This window comes from Frankliniella occidentalis, unplaced genomic scaffold, assembly GCF_000697945.3.
Source record: "Frankliniella occidentalis isolate FOCC.00 unplaced genomic scaffold, Focc_3.1 Scaffold416, whole genome shotgun sequence".
NCBI lineage: Eukaryota > Metazoa > Arthropoda > Insecta > Thysanoptera > Thripidae > Frankliniella > Frankliniella occidentalis.
In genome coordinates this window covers 112407-131023 of record NW_026267537.1, presented here as the reverse complement: position 1 = coordinate 131023, position 18617 = coordinate 112407, and the positions used below count along the sequence as shown (strand labels likewise).

Below are 18617 nucleotides of genomic sequence, written 5' to 3'. Positions count from 1 at the left end.
AAGGAGGGGGTGGAGGGTGATATAGGGGAAGACAAGGCGATACTGGGCCATACGGCCTGGCGGCCCCCGGGGGCTCGGGAGGGGTCCCGCCCGCCGGGGACCTGCTGAGCCCACCGTCTCTCCTGGAGGTTCCACCTGTCTCTCTCTCTGTACCTGCTGCAGTGCGGGGCGTGGGCGTGGCCTTTCGTGGGACTAGAGGGGACTTATCTAATTGATAGCAGCCGGTCGCAGAGCCTCCCACAGCCTCCGCGAGCAGCCCTCCACTTAAGTGAACGCCGCGCAGTGGTTTTGGCGCTTTGGGGCCACTAGCCGGGGCCCCGCCGGCCGGGCGGGCCTGGCCTGTGCAGTGCGCTAGGCTTTGACTCGACCGATGCCGAGGTTTGTCTATTGGCCGGCGGGGGGAGGGGGGGGGGTATAGCTTCCACTTAACTGGGCATTACTGACCTGGTTGTGCAAATTGTCAATGGTGGGAAGGACAACCATAAAATCCACGAAATCCTTTAATAGTCTCCCGCTCAGCTCCCCCACCGTGTCCAAATTCCGATTGAACTCCTCATAAACCACGCATCTGCGTTGGTGCGTGTGCCTACACAAGTTATTGTTTATTTGTGGAAATAGCTCTGTTATATATTTAATGTCATTCGCAAAATCGTCCCTCTCGCACAAATTGTCTATGACACTATTAACTGTTGTGTGGTTAATTACACTTAGGGTGCTCTCTAGGAGATTTAGAAGCTCTGGGCAATGTCCAGGCCGACAGTAAACTAATATCAGCACTTTAAAAGTGGGATGAATCAGCGGGAAACGAGACAAAAGGTACTCTCCAGTAACGGGCATTTAGTATTTTTAATTAAACCTACAACATAGGACTGTTGACAGGCGCGATTGGAGAGCAGAGAGGGACGAGCAGAGGTCAGGAAAAAACGGTTGCGCGAACAGCTGGAGACAACCTGTCGCACGAAGCAAAGACAACTTTTACGGACAATCTAAATAAAGCGCAGGTTCATCGGTAGCTTGATTAGTTAGGTCCCGCTCCGTACTGTTGCATCTGCAAGCCTCTCCCCTTCCCCTCCGTCCTCTTGTGACTTCCCCCGCGTCCCGCAGCGCGCCCGGGCCTCGAACCTCGAACCCCGCCCGGCGGCGCAACACGGGTTCGAATCCCGCCTGCAGCTGCGAGCGCCTCGGGCTGCCCAACCCCATCCTATACCCTCCACATCGTCATTGAACCATGAGAGAGAGAGAGAGAGAAAGAGAGGCAAAAACCAATCCCATGACATAAACTCCGCTCAGGCTGAACCGTGCGTAACTTGATATAACACAGATTGCGTAAACACACGGTTTCAATCAGACGTGAAATAGCGGAGCGTAGCGCGGCAAACCGGAGCAGGGCAGAGTTGCACGGAGTGGCACGTGGACGTGGGACAGGGTGGAGCCGGCCGAGCGTTTTCAGTAAGCACGAGGGGGGGCTCACTTCGAAAAATCATTGTACAGCCCCCAAAAAATCATTTGAAAAATCAAAAAAAAATCAAAAAATCAAAATAAAATCAAGTAGAAAGTTGCATAAAAATCCGAAAAATCGAGAACAAATGACCCCAAAACTGAGAAAAATGGGCACAAAACAAGAAAAAACACTAAATTTTTGTAAATGTATCTGATACAGTCGTACCCCGCTATTGGAGTCCCGCTAATGGATCGCGACCCATCCCCACCACTCCGGACCGGTCACCCTGGCCCTACCTGGGCCAGCCCCAGCCCGAGCACGGGTCCGGCCCCTTCGCCGACCCTTCTCCACAGGGGACTCGTCACCTGTCAGAGGGGGTTAGGCGACGACTCAGGCGTTGTGTTCAAAAAGTGTTCCGTTCGAAAATTTTAAAATATTTTAACTGCAACATATTCTCCGTGAAAAAACGATGCGTTTGGGTCCAAACAGCATGTCGATAGTCCAATTTTGAGTTCATCAAAAGGGCGCGATCCAATAGCGGAGAGACGCCGGCCAGGCCCGTGGTTTGCATGGGATTTCGGTCGCTTGTGTGCTTTCAAACTTTTTTTAAGCAGAGGACAATCTGGCCGTTTGAGGAGCCATAGCAAAAGAGCGCAGCAAAACTCAAGGCCGTGGACGAAGCAAAAGTCGGAGCGAAGCAAAAATCAGGACCGTGGGCGAAGCAAAAGTCGGAGCGAGAGCGGAGAGCGGAGCACAAATCAGGAGCGAGAGCGATGTTCACACGGCGAAAACTGCACGAGGAATGAGATGCACAACCCTTGCGACGCGGTCCCAGAAAAACCCAGCCAAAACCCGGCGACAGAAAAGAGACGAACAGTTGCCATCAGCGCTCCGCCATTGGATCGCCCGCCCGCCCGCTCGCTATTGGATCGCGCCCTTTTGATGAACTCAAAATTGGACTATCGACATGCCGTTTGGACCCAAACGCAACGTTTTTTCACGGAGAATATGTTGCAGTTAAAATATTTTAAAATTTTCGAACGGAACACTTTTTGAACACAACGCCTGAGTCGTCGCCTAACCCCCTCTGACAGGTGACGAGTCCCCTGACTTAGAAGGGTCGGCGAAGGGGCCGACGGGTCCCCGGGACGAGCGCCCGGCGTCTACCTGTGTTTCCCCCGCTATTGGATCGCGCTCAGTCCCAAAACGCGATCCAATAGCGGGGTACGACTGTATTGTCTTTTTCATAGCTGAAAAATCAAAAGAAAAATCAAAATCAAAAATCAAAAAAATCAAAAATAATCAAAAATCAAAAAATCATTGTACAAATTTTGTTTGAGTGAGCACCCCCTCGAGTAAGCACTACCCCGCACACGCACGCACAACGCACACAAACGCGTCACAGGGCACAGTCCGTTGGTTACACTTATCAAATCACACATTCAATCCTGTCACCATTGAGCACTCACTTTTATCAACTGACACGACTCGAAGTGTACGAGGCCGCTGTTGACTTGTGACTGACGCCCCCGAGGCCTTGCACCCTGGCCGCTGGGTCCTAGTCTACCCTCACCTCACCCTTCCTCGCCTCTTGGCCCTGTGGCTGTGGGAATGAAGGAGATTTCGGTTTTCATTTTATTACTTTCTCCCCTCTAAGACTATAGTTTATAGTTATGGCTGCGACAGTTTTTAAAGCTTTCCCAAAATCAGAGCGGCGGCGGCGGCAACGGCGCGGCGGTCCCCAATAAAGGGGCCAATGTTGCGGTGGACCTGACCTGTGACCCGGCGGGGGTGGGTGCAGTAGCCCGTCGCGCTCCACTGCCTCCCCCACCCGAGAGCTCGCCCCGCACCCGCTCTCAGCAACGCGCCCTGAGACAAGTGCACTGGAAGAACAAAGGTGCTATATCCTACCTTTGCAGGGGTGCTGTTGTATGTTAGGGGCATTACAGTGCATATTTTATGTCTCAGCGAGTCAATGTAATTTTAAGTAGCATTTTCGTATTCTCGGCATAATTCCGCGTCGAACGAGCATACATTTGATGGGGGTCAGATTCACGGTAAGCAAATTAACTGCAAGGAAATACCTACAAGGAATCCAATCATTCTCTGTTCTTTGAGATTAGAACCCTATCACATGTAGGCTCGTTCGACGCGGAATTTGACAGGGAATACGAAAATATGCCTCAAAATGCAATGACACTGCTCTTGAAAAAAATATTTCGTAAAAACATCATATGTAGTGCCTTTGCTACTCTAGTGCCTTTGAAAGGTGCTATATCCTACCTTTGTTTTACCAGTGTGTTGCTTGTTTTGCTGGACAAGTTTTGCTCAAATTCACAAGTCAAATCTCATCTAGCAAAAATTCACAGGTAGAATCAAGTCCAGCAAAAAATGCAATTCCCGTGAAACACGTGCAAGTGCGACAAAAACAGGACACGACTTCCTTAAAATTAAATCCCGCAGGAAATATAGTTAAAATTTACTTTTAAAAGATGAACACCAAACTCGAAGTTTAGGAGAACCGACTTTCAAAAGTCAGCGAAATTCAAAGTAGTAACATGGGAATATAATGGATAAAACAGAAAAACAGCGGCCAAACAGGGCAACCACCCCACCCCCACGGCCCCGCGCGTTGCACACGGTAAGAACCAAACACGGAAAATGCGGACGAGTGGAAAACCCCCGATGCCACTTTTCTAAACAGGACAATAAGGAGCCACTGAACAAAAGGGTTGACTTTCCTTGAGCGGTGGTGCTGTAGAGAGGAGGCGGCTATCACGCACGACACAGATGCACGGAGCAGAGTCCTCGTGGGGGCGCTGAGGCTGATGATGCGTCTCGTCCCGAAGGTCAGAGCAGAGTGACGGCGCCCTGGCCAGGAGTACGATCCCATGTGTCGTTCAAATATTAGACACTACGACTGCATCTCATTCAGCGAAAGTATTTGGTACATCTGACATGGTAATGCTCATTCGTTTCGAAGTAAACAAGCAGCCAGACAGGAAATGCCCAACGTAAAGACCTGACTAAAACATGGTGCAGTAGTACAAAATTGCAACTAGCTTCATTCAAGATCATTTCCTTTCTCTAATGGAGTAACAAGCACTGAAAGTACTCCAAGTCATTATGCAACACAATAAAAATAATATAATTTGAAAAATCAATCAGCAAGCCATGTCAATAGCACAGAAAGCTTTTAAGTAGCTAATAATGTAACTTGAGTCTGGCAAACTCTCCGTACTTTTTAACCATTTATAAAATAACTATTAAACTGGCACCAAGAATGTATTAATAGAAATTTGGGAGGCACACTGCATAGTGGCATTTCTATCAGAGTTTAAATTAAAACTTAATTTGTTACTTCTAAAGAAAGGAAATAAATCAAAAGTCTATTGATTGAGATCTCTCAAAAAGTTGCACCCTTTAAAATGCTGCAATCAAATCATTTACGGATGTTGTCTGCACTCTTTTCTCCAAGTGGTTCATTACTTTCTCATGATGAAGAAGTTATTGAGTAGGAGTATACTACGTCAAACTTGGTCCAAAGAAAAACTTGAATGGCCATCGTGAGGCAAGAGAACCATGACATTACGAAGGAACAAGACAAAGACGCTACAGGTATGATGAAAGCACTTACATTAATTCAAAGATGAGATGATCAGATATGGAGAAGTGCGCGTTGAGGGAAGCAAATACATGGAGACTGCCACCTGTTCAAGGAATGAGGTAGTCAGTAAACTGAATAACACTTCAGGCTGAGCTTCAAAAGTATTGCAATAACATTATCTTCTAGGCCTTACCTGCTGTTGGCCTATCCACACGTAAAGTGAGTAGCTTCAAGTCAGACAAAGCGTATCATCAAAAGTAGAAGAGCGTTGCTGTTGTGGAATTGCAAGGCGCAAAAAACATCACTGCAGCTGGAGAAAGATTCAAGACAGTACCTGGAGAAAAATTAAAGTGAACATCAGTAACAGATTGTAGTGAAACAAATTAAAAGTAGTACAAGCAGTTTATTTAGTTGGAAAATGTTATCTGATAAGAAGAGTGCATTGGAGTGAAGAGAGCGCCTAAAATATATGACTATATGACAACCACTCATAATTCCTTACCTAAAGCCAGGAGCTTCTCAAATCTCACGCGTCTCTCGACTGGGGACGTCGTCGGGCGCCGGACCTCGAGCACCCCAACAGCGTCGTTGACGGCGTCGAGCGTGGGGGGTCGGTCGTCGTCGCCACTCGTCCGTCACTCGGGGTGGCCTCGGCGAGGACCGGCAGCTTCGGTGCTCCGCTGCCATCTGGGCGGCTGCTGCTGGGTCTCGGCTTAGCGGCGCACTGTGCGTCTGCCCTGCCTAGGACTGGTCTGCTGGTCTGCACCCCGATGTCACGAAGTCATTCTGAAAGGTCTGGACGGTCTCGAAGGTCTCGATGATCTGGATGTACAGCCCGATGCCACCTGGACGGAGACCGACGCTCCGCTACCTTCTGTGCTGTCACCGCCGAGGCCCTGGTCGTTCTGCTGCTACACACGGTGCTCTGCACACGAGGCCCGGGACGGCACGGCGAGGGCGAGGCTCACTGCGTGCTGTTCCTGACAACCAAAGTTTGCCTTGGCCTGCCGCGGGTCTTTGGCAAACTGCGCATGGAGTCAGCGGCTTCTTCTTCCTCCTCTTGGAGTAGCCCACGCCACGCCCTGGGAGGCGATCACTTGGTCATCCTGAGTCTGCGAGGGACCATCAGCGCCGCGTTGTCCAGAACATTGAGGCGCTGCGGGCACTCTGGTGCGGGCACGGCGGCAGCTGGGCGGGTGGCGGGTGCAGCGCGGCGAGCCTGGTCGATTTCCTTGTTCTCCAGCCGCGAGCACTATGTCACCAGTCCGCCCAACACCGCAGGGTCGCAGGTCACCAGACTGAGATGACTGGTCATAGAACGCCTCCACCTCGAGACGCTGTAGTACGTCCAGCCAGCAGAAGTCCCTCCTTCGTTGCTCCGTCACTCTCGGACCGGAGTTTCACAGTTCGAGTTCCGGGAGGGGCCAAACCTCCACCCTCCTTTGCCCGTTCTGCCACCACACCAACGGTGAGACCTGGTACCCTGGGTGCTCTCCGTGCACGACCCGCCCTACATCGTGTCGGGCAGCGCCAGGTCGGTCCGGGCGGCCCCGAGCCCGCGCACCTGCGGCAGCCGCACCAGGCGCCTCAAGTTCGAGTGCTACGCGTGCAGGAAGACCTTCCCCGGGAAGCGGCCCCTCCCCCCTCCTGTGGCACAACAAGCAAGCCCGCCGAGGGGCCTTTCCGCTGCCCGCGGTGCCCCAAGCAGTGCGGCAGCAACGCTGTCCTGGCCACCCACATGCACAGCAAACACGGCAGGTCGCAGGCAGGGTTGGCAAACTTTATTGAATTAAATTTTAGTATTACGCACTTTCCTGTGCAAAATATTTTATCGATTTAAACATTTAGCCTCCGTGCATAATTCATTTCGCCCTTTTCAATTTGCCCTCAATGGGCAATAAAGTGCAAAATGTTTTTGCTCCTGGGCAATATTTTCAGAAAAACACATTTTTGCTCCCGTGCACCGGGTTATATTTTCGCACATTTCGCACTATATAGAACACAAACACATAATAACAGAAAAAAGACAAATTATTCTCATGGGCGGCAGAAAGCAACCCTCCCGCGGCCATACCGTTTAGTAAAGTACCCCCCCCCCCCCCCTCCTCATACCCGCCTCCCTACCTCCGTGTCGCTGGATACTCATACTCCCTACTACGTCGCCCAAACGAGCCCGTTTACCTCTCTGGCGTCCCCCCTCCCACCTTTCCCTGTCTTCCCCGTTCACACCTCTCCGAAACCTATGCAGCGCGCGCTGCCCAGCTCCAGCTTGCCAACTTGCCGTTGCACGCCTGATCGAAGGGACGAGCGGGGCGAGTGTCAGCAGACTCAGCGCAACAAACTTAGGTTGGCGAAAGTGTTACAACTCTTCATGAGGCTCTGGACTGGAGCTAGCGAGACATATTGGAGGAAGACGTCAACCATGGAAGGTCGGGGTCGGGCAGGTCGTCCACCGCTGGAATTCATCCGAAAGTATTTTGACTACAATCAAGAGGAGGACGTATCTACCTGCAATATCAACGATTGTGGCAAACTGGTAAAGGTAAGTGCGAACTTTGAAACAACACCCTCATTTGCTTACGGACATGCTATCCGTAAGTTACGGGGAATTTTGTGCAAGCGTAATACGGATTACAAATTATCCATAATACGGATGAAATCGTCCGTAATCCCGAAGCAAACAGAATAGCTGGGTTAAAGGCTGGAGCAGGCAGCCTAAAGGCTACCCAGCCAGTGGCTGGAATGCGTTTCAATTTCCAGCCACGAGGCTGGGTCGGACCCAGCCTCCTGGCCGGCCCAGGCAGCCTCGAGGCTGGGTCAGACCCAGCCTCCTGGCTGGCCCAGGCAGCCTGGTGGCTGGGTCGCGCGGCCAGCGCGCGGGTCGGGGTTCCGGGTAGTCGGGGTAGTCGCCCTCGTTGTCGCCTATTGTGTGCTGCGGGTCAGTCGCCTCTGGTATTAGCAGCCAGTAGGTGCGTAAAATAAAATTAAAAATAATTTTCTTGCCATAGCGTCTCCCAGTTTTCGCCCCAACACTTTCCCCCAACACTTAACTGCAACAATCGTAATTTCAATTAATTAATTGTATGTGTACCTTACCTTGGATTTGAACCCGGGACCTTCGCATTGTAGAACCGCGCCCTTACCCATTCGGCTGCGGATTACCTGCTGGGAGGGGACGGACAGCGACCGGTGTCATCGCTCCGGTGGACAAGGGGACTGGGGAGACAGACATCGTCCCTCCCTATCACGGAGTGTTGGAAGCGCAGAGCGGGCTTGTTACGATTAACCATTCCTTTCCCTTTCTATTGCGAAATTTACAATACGCTGAACGCCAAACACTCCGCGCGCCAAAGGAGGTGTGTGGTGGTGAAGATGCAAATGTGCAATGTTTAATCATACCACGCTAACCTTGCAGTTTCAAGTATTACCACGAACATTCAAATTTTGTCAATCTGACATTACCAATATGCCTTTTTGCCCGCGGCTGGGGCCAGGCAGATATATCGATTTTCGATGATGTAAGCGCGTATACGATACGAGACGATAGGGACCTGAATTTCAAAATTTGTCTCTAGGAGGGGCAGGGGCCCAAATCACACATATTCGATTGTCAAAATAACAATATAAATATGTTTATGAGATTCGTCTTTTTGTTTTGCCTAGCATAGAGGTCATCATACAGGGTTGTAGTTGAGTCCTTGTTCTGAATCGCCTTATTTTGAGGACTTAGATATTTTTACTCTGGCTGAGAGCGGCGTGACCCAGCCATGAGGCTGGCTCAGCCAGCCTCGAGGCTTACCATCCAGCCGGGTGACTGGCTGAACCAGCCAAGAGGCTGGGTCTTTGGTTGGGGCGGGGGAGCAGCAGGCCGACCCAGCCAGGAGGCTGGCTGAGCCAGCCCTTAACCCAACCATTCCAGGCAATTAGTCGGGTGGCTGTTGCGCCCAGCCGATAGGCTGGGTCTTTTGGGAAGTGACGGGGCTGCGGCTGGCCGACCCAGCCGGGAGGCTGGCGGACCCAGCCTATAGGCTGGACGCAGAACAAAGGGTCTAGCCTTTAGGCTGGCGGACCCAGCCAAAAAAGCAGCCATTTAGCCATTTAGCCACCAACCCAGCCTTTTACCCAGCCATTCTGTTTGCTTCGGGATATGGATGATTCTATCCGTATTACAAACATGCCATCATCCATAAGTTATGGACGAAAACAAATAATTTAACCGTACCTTACGAATCAAGAAGTGTTTGTAATACGGATGGCATTATCCATATTACGGACGATTTCATCCGTATTATGGATAATTTGTGATCCTTATTACGCTTGCACAAAATTCTCCGTAAGCGAGTCCGTAAGGAATTGAGAGTGTATGACATCTTGATTTCTTGATCACCCAAGAGATTGTGGCTTAAATTTTCTCCAATAAATATTAGGTTTCTTAATTAGCGCGTTTTTGAAACATTATTTCGTAGTGCTGAGCAGCAAGGTGCCGGAAGGTGCCCACCTCCGAAGGGGACTTATCACAGAGAAACAATTAATCGTGTATCCGGAAAATTGAGTTCTTGTATCATGTGCCCAGTTTGGGACTTGAGGCACCAGATCACAAGTACATAAACTTGTTCCTAAAACTCGGGCGCAACCTGCTTTCCTGTGTGTGTGTGTTTTGCTAATTTGTTTTGACAACATAAAATTAAAGGGTGCTTACATTCACATTGATATCCACTGGTGGACCTGTGGCCATCCTCCAAATCAACTAGAACATAATAAAACACATTATTTTCTCTCTGCCTCCCAAACCGCACATTAGGTTAACCAAAGTGAGATCTAATTTAGTACCTGGCTCCTTCTTCATATTTTCTATTTTCATCAACCTTTCAAATAAAATTTCGGGCTCTCCGCCAGCTGAGAAAGTTAAAAGTAAGATAAAACTAAACTCCTATTCCTCATGCGTTATGCAAATGCACACACACACACATACACGCGCGCCGTCAGATGCGAGTATGCAAGCAGCCCGACACGCCTTTGGGGTCCAGTGTAAGGAGACAAAAAGTTACCGAACTCACCGTCGCACTCCGGAATGACTCACAATTCGCGTAACGAACAGCCACATTCAAGATGCCGCATTCACTGTTATTGGGAACGCGATGATACAATTCACACATCTTCGCGCGATAAAAATTCTCTTGCGATTTCCACGATTTAATGCGGGTAGGAAAGCGATACATTTTCATCGCATAATTTGAGCGATGAGTATCGCATTAAAATGCGATGTTTCTAGTACTATCACATAAACATGCGATACCCATGGCTCAAAAATGCGATGACTCTGAGTATCACAAAAAGAAGAGATATTCATCACTAATGCATGCGATGACTTCATTATGACAATATTTAGCAATAATCATCACAAAAATATGCAATACTTTTTGTATCGCAAAAAATTTGCTTTCATCACACTTTGATTAACAGTGAACACTTCAAATAGGATTTATAGAAACCGCTAAACTGAACGTACCGAATAAACTTTGCGGCGGAACCCCACACTGTAAAAGTCTTACAAACTAACCCTCTGTAATTTACGATGAATTTTGTGCCCACATAATACAAACACCGTTTTATTTGTAATACAAATCGATACAAAGAAATTGCTTTGTATTATAAACAAATTGGATGTTTGTAATTACAAACGAAGGGAAATTTCCCTTTTGTAGGTACAAACATGCGATTTGTTTGTAATACGATGCGGTTTCTTTGTATCGATTTGTATTACAAATAAAACGGTGTTTGTATTATGTGGGCACAAAATTCATCGTAAGTTACAAAAGGGTAGTTTGTAAGACTTTTACAGTGCATCACATGCAGGCTCGTTTGAACGGAAATTTCACGAGGGCTTATCGAAAATAAAACTGAAGAGCTCACTTAGTTATTATTGCACGGAACCGAGCTGTAGGTACAGCATGCATCTGGATGCATGCCATAAGTACAGCAGCATCTCAATGCATGCGGTAAGTACAGTGTGCACTGTGGTGCACACCATGCATGATGTATATACACTGTGCAAAGCATGCTGTTTGGGTTGTCAGAGTTAGTTACAGTAATGCACACTGTTAAAGAAACGCAAGGAATTCACCGCCGTTGGCGGGGACTAGTCGTGAAAAATATTTCTGCAACCCCTTTGGGATTTCCCAACACTGTTAGTTCCTTACAAAGACCGGCCTTCGTATTACAAAGAATTCGGTTTGTACTTACAAAGGATTTGGCACCGCCATATTACAAACGGCTCTTCTTCATATTACAAACAGCCCCGATTCGTAATACAAAGACGCGCGCATCTCTCTGTACTTTGCGCCCTTCGTATTACAAACGGAGCTCTTCGTAATACAAAGAATTTGTTTGTATTACCAAGAGGCCAAATCCTTTGTACGTTACAAAAAGCAGTTCTTTGTAAGTAACTAATAGTGAACGATCGTCGTGATTGCACACTAAACCCTTATGTATGAAGTTGTGCATAAACCTGCAGTGATTTAAGCAGCCATAGTTATGCACAAGTTAGGTAGCATAAACTATGCACGAATTGTACATAGATATGTACAAAATTATGCATAGTGGACATTTATTTTGCATAGGTATGCACACAATTTGTGCATAACTATGGCTGCTTAAATCACTGCAAGGCTTATGCCGAGGCTTATGCACAACATAATGCATAAGGGTTTAGTGTGTGGGATATGTCAAAGGCGTGACTTAATGCAGTTCAATTGGGTTGAGGATAGTTAAAATTGCAAAGTTATGCCAAAGGGATAGTGAATACTCCATTTCAATCATTAAGAACCTTCTGCGACACATGCTGAACATAATGTAAACGGGAAACCGAAGCTCCCCGGGAATTCCCAAGGCTGCCAAAAAGTAATCTTCGGAAAATCCCCACAAATTTTTAACAGTGCACGACGTGATGCACCCAGGCTCACCGTAGCTTGCAGTGAAATTCACTGTAAGCTTCTAACAGTGCAGGTACACTGTAAATACTATACCGTTAAAAGTCTACGAAGCATTGCTTCGTAATTAGGAAGCAGAAAATTCGCTTTATATTACGATGGCTTTCATCGTAATATGAAGCAATGCTTCGTAGACTGTTACTAGAGTATGGCATCTTTCTATGCGAAACTTTTGCATTCTTTTTGGAATGCCGATGTACGTAGAATGAGAAATTTCGGCATACAAAGATGCCGAAAATTGGCATTCCTCTCAAAATGGAGGCCGAATTTCGGCATTCTAGAAGAATGCCGAAAGTTTGGCATCCAAAGATGCCATAGCACAGTGCACACAGGTACACACATCCTGTGCACATGTTATATTCTTGCAAAGATTTTTTCGCAGCGTTTTGCAAACTGCTTAAATTGTAGCGAATTCGGTTGAAAGATTCGATGGATTTCATTCTATGCAAATAAAATGTTATAAGATAAGACTCGAGCTAAAATAAGGTCGATTTGCACAAAAGTAAGAGATTGTACCGTACTTCTTTAAACAGTCTGATGGTGTGATTCTTACCAATTATACCAAGGTCAACCTTTCTAACAGGATCATGCTGCGTCATCCTCCTTCGCCAAAAAGTATCCTTTACCAGGTTTGGTGACTCAGGCAGGTTTAAGGATGGGATAACACCACTCTTAAGCAAGTGGCGTTCCCTATTCCTGTAGTCTTCGGGAGAAAAGTGCCTTTCACAGATGTAATGATTTTGGCTAAGCTTTTCGTGACTGACGTCAGCCAAGTTGGCATTGCCACATTTTTCAACCCAAACCTTGCATCTGGAAAATTAAAAGTCAAATAAAATTAATTCAAACAGGCTTATTGTGAATACACTGTTATCTAAAGTGTTCAACTGGCAAGCACCTTCAGGTGTTCAACACCGTGTTGCGTACTTGCATGTGTTCAACCGGTAATTTGAATATTGCGAAGTGTTCAACTTTGAAGTTGGACACATTTACGTGTTCAACTGATAGGCCAGCCTTCTAGCTCAACGCTGGAGTTGAACACGAAAAAGTGTTCAACTTTGCAGTTGAACACTTCGCAATATTCAAATAACCCGTTGAACACCTGAAGGTGCTTGCGAGTTGAACACTTTAGATAACAGTGTAAAGAGAAAGATCATAAAATGAAGACAAAATTAAATTATCATCAAAGTAAACAAATTTCAAAAATGAAGGAAATAATGACCACGTTAAAGAAAAGTCACTGGGATTCCAAGGTTATTTCGCGAATTTCAAGGAACGATGATTAATTTAGTAAACTTGCTTTATTGCTCTCAACAAGTTGACACGAGTACAATAAGTAGGAGCAGCAACAGCTCCCGGCGGCGGCTATCCCGAGACTGGCTCAACATGAGCGGGGAAGCCGAGGGGGGGGGAGGAGGCAGGGATGCCAGCCTCCGGGTACACAACAATTAATTTTACGAGTTTCTCTTGAATTCCCAGACTCTTTCCGTGGAACCCTCTGTTTTTAGGGGTAAGCCCTGGAATTTCATCCAAGCTTTCAAGGCGCTCCACTTGTACTGCACTGTAATGCTTTGCTTACAAACTAAATTCTTTGCAACGTTGAAAAAGAATTTTTAATCTTTGCATTGATAAGAATTAGTTCGTATTGCAAAGAAGTTCCGGTTATAGCTCACTGCGGTTAAAATAGAACGTCTTTAGTCAGTTTGTCATTGAAAACAAATATTGTCGTTTGCAAACAACACAGTCATCAGGGAGAGTGTCATCAGCTGACAACTTTTTCTAACAGTGTACACTGATTAATCATTTCACATAAATGCACACTGATAAATCAGTGTAAACAACATGTACACTGATTAAACAATGACATGCAACCGAGCATGCAACACTCTCATCCCGTTAATAATTTTTTGACCCTCTTGTCCTTAATCCTGCTGTCTAAAAACCTTTATAAGCTACTGACAATTTTTTTCATCAGTAATACCAAAAAAAAACCTTTTTAGTTTACTGACAATTTTTTCTTTTATCAGTAAAGTACTTACAACAGTATACATAATAAATGACAGATTAGTCACACCCAGAAAATGGTTTCTTTGATTCAAGGAAATTTCGACCTAAAATGAGGATAAAGAAACTTTTACCTTTAGTTTGAGGAAAACTTCCTGAACATAAGGAAATTTTTCCTCGTATGAAGGAAATACTCTTTGAATGAAGGTAAAAGTTTCTTTATCCTCAAATTTCCTAGAATCAAAGAAACCATTTTCTGGGTGCAGTTCCTGCTGCTTAAAAACGTAGGTTTTTACTGACGAAAAAATCAGTGTAGATCTGAGAGTGAGACGGAAAGTCTTGGAAAGTATTTGACATTTTTAGACATGGGAGCTCGTTTAATAGCTCTTGTAACAAGAAAACTGCAAATGTCACTTACTTTTTAAGATTTTACGGCTGGAAGTAAATATTCGCAGAAAACCTTAACGTGTGCATTGCATGTGCACTGTATGCTACAGCACAGCATGTATGCTATGTACACTGATTTATCAACGTACATGCTATATACACTGACATTGTTCAGTTTTCAGAGTACCCTACAATTTACAATAAAAATTTGAGGTTTTTTTTATTGTGTTTAGAACTAACGGTTTTGAATCGTTGCTTAATGGTGGATTTCTTTTCACAGTGTGAAAGTTTCCGATCTGTGACTCAACTCTTTCGGCATTATAGTGCGCACAGACAGGCAGACAGAGGACGATCTTTGTGGTCACTGGAGTTAGTGCTGTGCTAATGGTTCGAAATCGAATCGAATCAGATCTGGCCTGATTCGGAATACAGGTTCGATCCCGCAAGATTCGGTATTTCGAATCAGCTCGCTTGTGTTCGTCACCGAATTTTTGTAATCGGGTTGCAACATCTTGGCCGAAAAGGTGCAAAGACAAAAACATTCGCGTCGTTAAAGGACCCCACACAACACAGGGGTTGGTGCCTGTTAGGCCTTTCGGGAACTAAATGAAAAAATAATTAAAAGCATCGAAAATGCTCAAAGTTTTGCAAGAAAATGTATGCTTTTAACACTCCAAAAAAATCGATTCGCGCCCGAATTGTAACAGATTCGATTGGATTCGATGATTTTGGGGTAAATTCGATTCGATTCGAATTTTTTTTAATGAAATTTGATTCGATTCGAGCCGAAAAACGTCGATTCGCACAGCTCTAACTGGACACGCAAAAAAGAGGAAGGGCTAAAAAAGCAAACAAAAGTTAGCTGTTTTTTGTTGTTTGCTTTCCCAGGAAACTTTTTTCTGCAGCAGCAAAATTTTGGCTGGCCTAGCAAACTTTTTGCATCGCCAGCGAAATGGTTTGCTGTGACCATAGTAGGAAACTTTTGTCGCTACTCAGGTCACAGCGTAAAAGTTTGCTGCTGTTACAAAACGTTTGCTAGGCCATCAAAAATTTTATAGCAAAAAGTTTGCTGCGACAGCAAACAAAAATTTTAGCAAACTTTTTGTAGCGAACTTTTTTTTTTCGTGGAGTATGATGCTTCGCCAATCAGTCAACAATACGCATACAATGTCATACAATTTCCTTAACAAAAAAGCATATGGGAATTAATAATATACATACATATAGCCTGGTTCATGGGAAATTTGTGCACATGGACGTTGTCGGGGTCCGCTGGGGTCACGTGGAATCCCCTGCAGTCTGTGACATCACACCACTTCCTCTTCGAGGGCCGCTTACTCGGCACACCAGCCATTATGAACCTGGATGTCACAAAACAAAATCGATTTAAATTTGGAGAGCAAGCATCCCCAATGAAAAGAGAACAACTTGGGGGGCGTCCATTTGAATAAAACTTGCATAGGACACGTAATGTAGCCGTCCGAGCGAAAGCGATCAGTTATAAATAAGAAATAATATACGCAAATGGAATTAAAATGTTGGTGTTTTTAGCAGATGATACGTAAGATCAGCAGCTAGCACTGAAGTAAAATTAAAATTTAAAGCGTAACGTTGTAAGCGTAAAACGTTGCAACGCCATAGCGCTGCAAGTCGAACGTGTCCAGTCTAAAGACAGGGTGCGGGCGGAGTGCGGAGAGGCCGTGCTGCTAGCAAAGCGCTCCATTGGTTTTGTAGCCCCGACCCCCGACCGGGTCGGACCCGCCGGGCTGCGTTCGTGTGTGCAACGCGACCGCCGCGCCACGCCGCCGCACACTAAACCCTTATGCATTATATTGTGCATAAGACTTGCAGAGTTTTAAGCATAACCATAAACTATGCACAAATACATGCATAATTATGTACAATTCGTGCATAGTTATGCACAATTTGTACATAATTATGCATAAAATTGTGCATATGGCTGCTTAAAATCCTGCAAGGCTTATGCACAATACAATGTATAAGGGTTTAGTGTGCGCGCTGCGTTCCCCCCGTTGCCGCCGGCGCTCCGCCTCCCGCCCGGCCCCGCCAATGCATCGCCGCGTCTCTATAGTACGAGATCAGTTGTTATTAGGCGGTCGTTGAAGACCGACTTTAGCTTAGCACATTCATCCATTTAATTGCGGCTCAGGCCCAGGGGGCGATCCTGTCCTTCCTTCCGCACACCGATTGTTACACTCTCATTTCCTTACGGACTCGCTTACGGAGAATTTTGTGCAAGCGTAATACGGATCACAAATTATCCATAATACGGATGAAATCGTCCGTAATATGGATGATAATTCTATCCGTATTACAAACACTTCTTGATTCGTAAGTTACGGTTAAATTATTTTTTTTCGTCCATAACTTACGGATGACGGCATGTTTGTAATACGGATAGAAACATCCATATTACGGACGATTTCATCCGTATTATGGATAATTTGTGATCCGTATTACGCTTGCACAAAATTCCCCGTAACTTACGGATAGCATGTCCGTAAGCAAATGAGGGTGCAAGTTTTCCCAAATGTGCTTCTGTATTATTTTACTACACAAAAACGCACTATTACTCTGCTAGTATGTGTGAAACCGTCCACATGTTACAGATGTACGGTTTCCTGCTTACTCATGTACAAAATTGTCCCTGGTCTCGTCCTTACAATTTTAATGTGTGGATCATGATAACAGCCACGCCCGAAAATTTCTACCGGCTGCTTCACTCTGTGAAATTGTTGCAAAGAATCGTTTCGTAACACTGTAAATCCAGGAGTGATGGAAGTCGCCCCTGGGGGAGCGACATTTTGAATCAAATTTCGTCGCTCCCCCAGGGGCGACGTTAAAAAGTCTCGCTCTACTTGAGTGACGGTTTTTGGATGTCACTCTATTTGAGTGACGCTCCCACTAAATCACCCAGGTTCGCGTCACTCAAATATAGCGACATTAAAAAATATCGCTCTAACAGAGCGACGTAAGAAACATATGTTGCTCTTTCTAAGCGACGGAAAAGTTCGTCGCTCTTTGCGGGCGACGTAAGTCGCTCCACAATTTACAGTGAATGCAAACAATTTTCTTTGCATTGCAAGTTCGTAGTGCAAACAATTTTCTTTGCAAGTTGCACTCAAAAAAAAGTTTCAGTGCATCAGCGACATGCCTTGTTGTGCCAGCGACAAAATGTCGCTGGAACGGCCTCAACAACATATGTTGTTGGCTTAGCGACATCAGTTGCCAGCCCAACTACATAGGTTGCTAGCCCAACGACATGGTCACTGGTCCAGCGACTGTTGTTGTAGGGTTAGCAACAGCATGTCGCTGGATCAACGACTGGCCTCAACAACATAGCATGTCGCTGATGCACTGATACTTTTTTTTCCGTGTGCAAAGAATTTTGAAGCTTTGTACACTGGCCTCCAAAATTAGCGGTCCACTTTTTGAAATCGCTGCAATTTCCAGCCCGATGAAGTGAGAAGGTCGCCATTTGGTGTAGGGGTGGCCCTTAGTGTGTACTGGAATGGTACGAAACCGCTCGGCGGCCACCCACCCCCTCCGCCTGCTACAGCGCCCTTAGTGACGAGGGTTGCAAAATCCGACTTTCTTTATCGGAATTAGGGTAGTGCAAGTGCTCCGAAATTCGCGATTTCGACGGAGGGGTGTCCCCTAGTCCCCAATTTGAAGATAGGGACGTTCCCTACCCCCTACAAAAAAACCCACCCCCTCTCCTTAACTTAACCACCCCTAGCAAGGGGTAGTTCCTTCGGGGGGCGGGCGTTTGTCTCTGATGTGGGGGGCAGGACACAGGATGACACCCTGAAAAGCCCGGTTCAATCTCTCATCCCCGTCCGCCGCTACAGCGTTAAACGTCGCAACCCTTATCCGAACCTTCCACTTTCCAGCCCTTCAAACGCTCACAGGGGGTTGAAAATTTGTGACAACGGTCGTTAGGCACCCCTCAATAAGAAGGAGGCCACGGATCACGGCCGTCCTCAGAAACAACCCCTTCCGTGGGGGTGGCACCATTGGCCCCCTCACCCCCCTCCCCCACCCCCTTGCAGGGGTGGCAGATGAAATGTCGCATCAGCCCAAGCTGCCCAACCACCTGAGGTAAGCGTGTTCCAAAAATGAAGTCGGTACCTCACCCCGTCCACCCTCAAGACCGGAAAAAGCAACATGT

At 46.5% G+C, this 18617-nt stretch overlaps 1 long non-coding RNA gene across 1 annotated transcript; it reads right to left on the bottom strand.

Annotated features, from left to right (window-relative positions):
- Nucleotides 1–4980: 4980 nt before the first annotated feature.
- LOC113204023 (uncharacterized) lies at nt 4981–6572 on the bottom strand. The gene is made up of 3 exons (XR_003303273.2): nt 5551–6572; nt 5242–5382; nt 4981–5151 (listed from the first exon to the last, which is right to left on the bottom strand). It is a non-coding gene; the product is annotated as an uncharacterized LOC113204023 (long non-coding RNA).
- Between the last annotated feature and the right edge of the window lie 12045 nt (nt 6573–18617).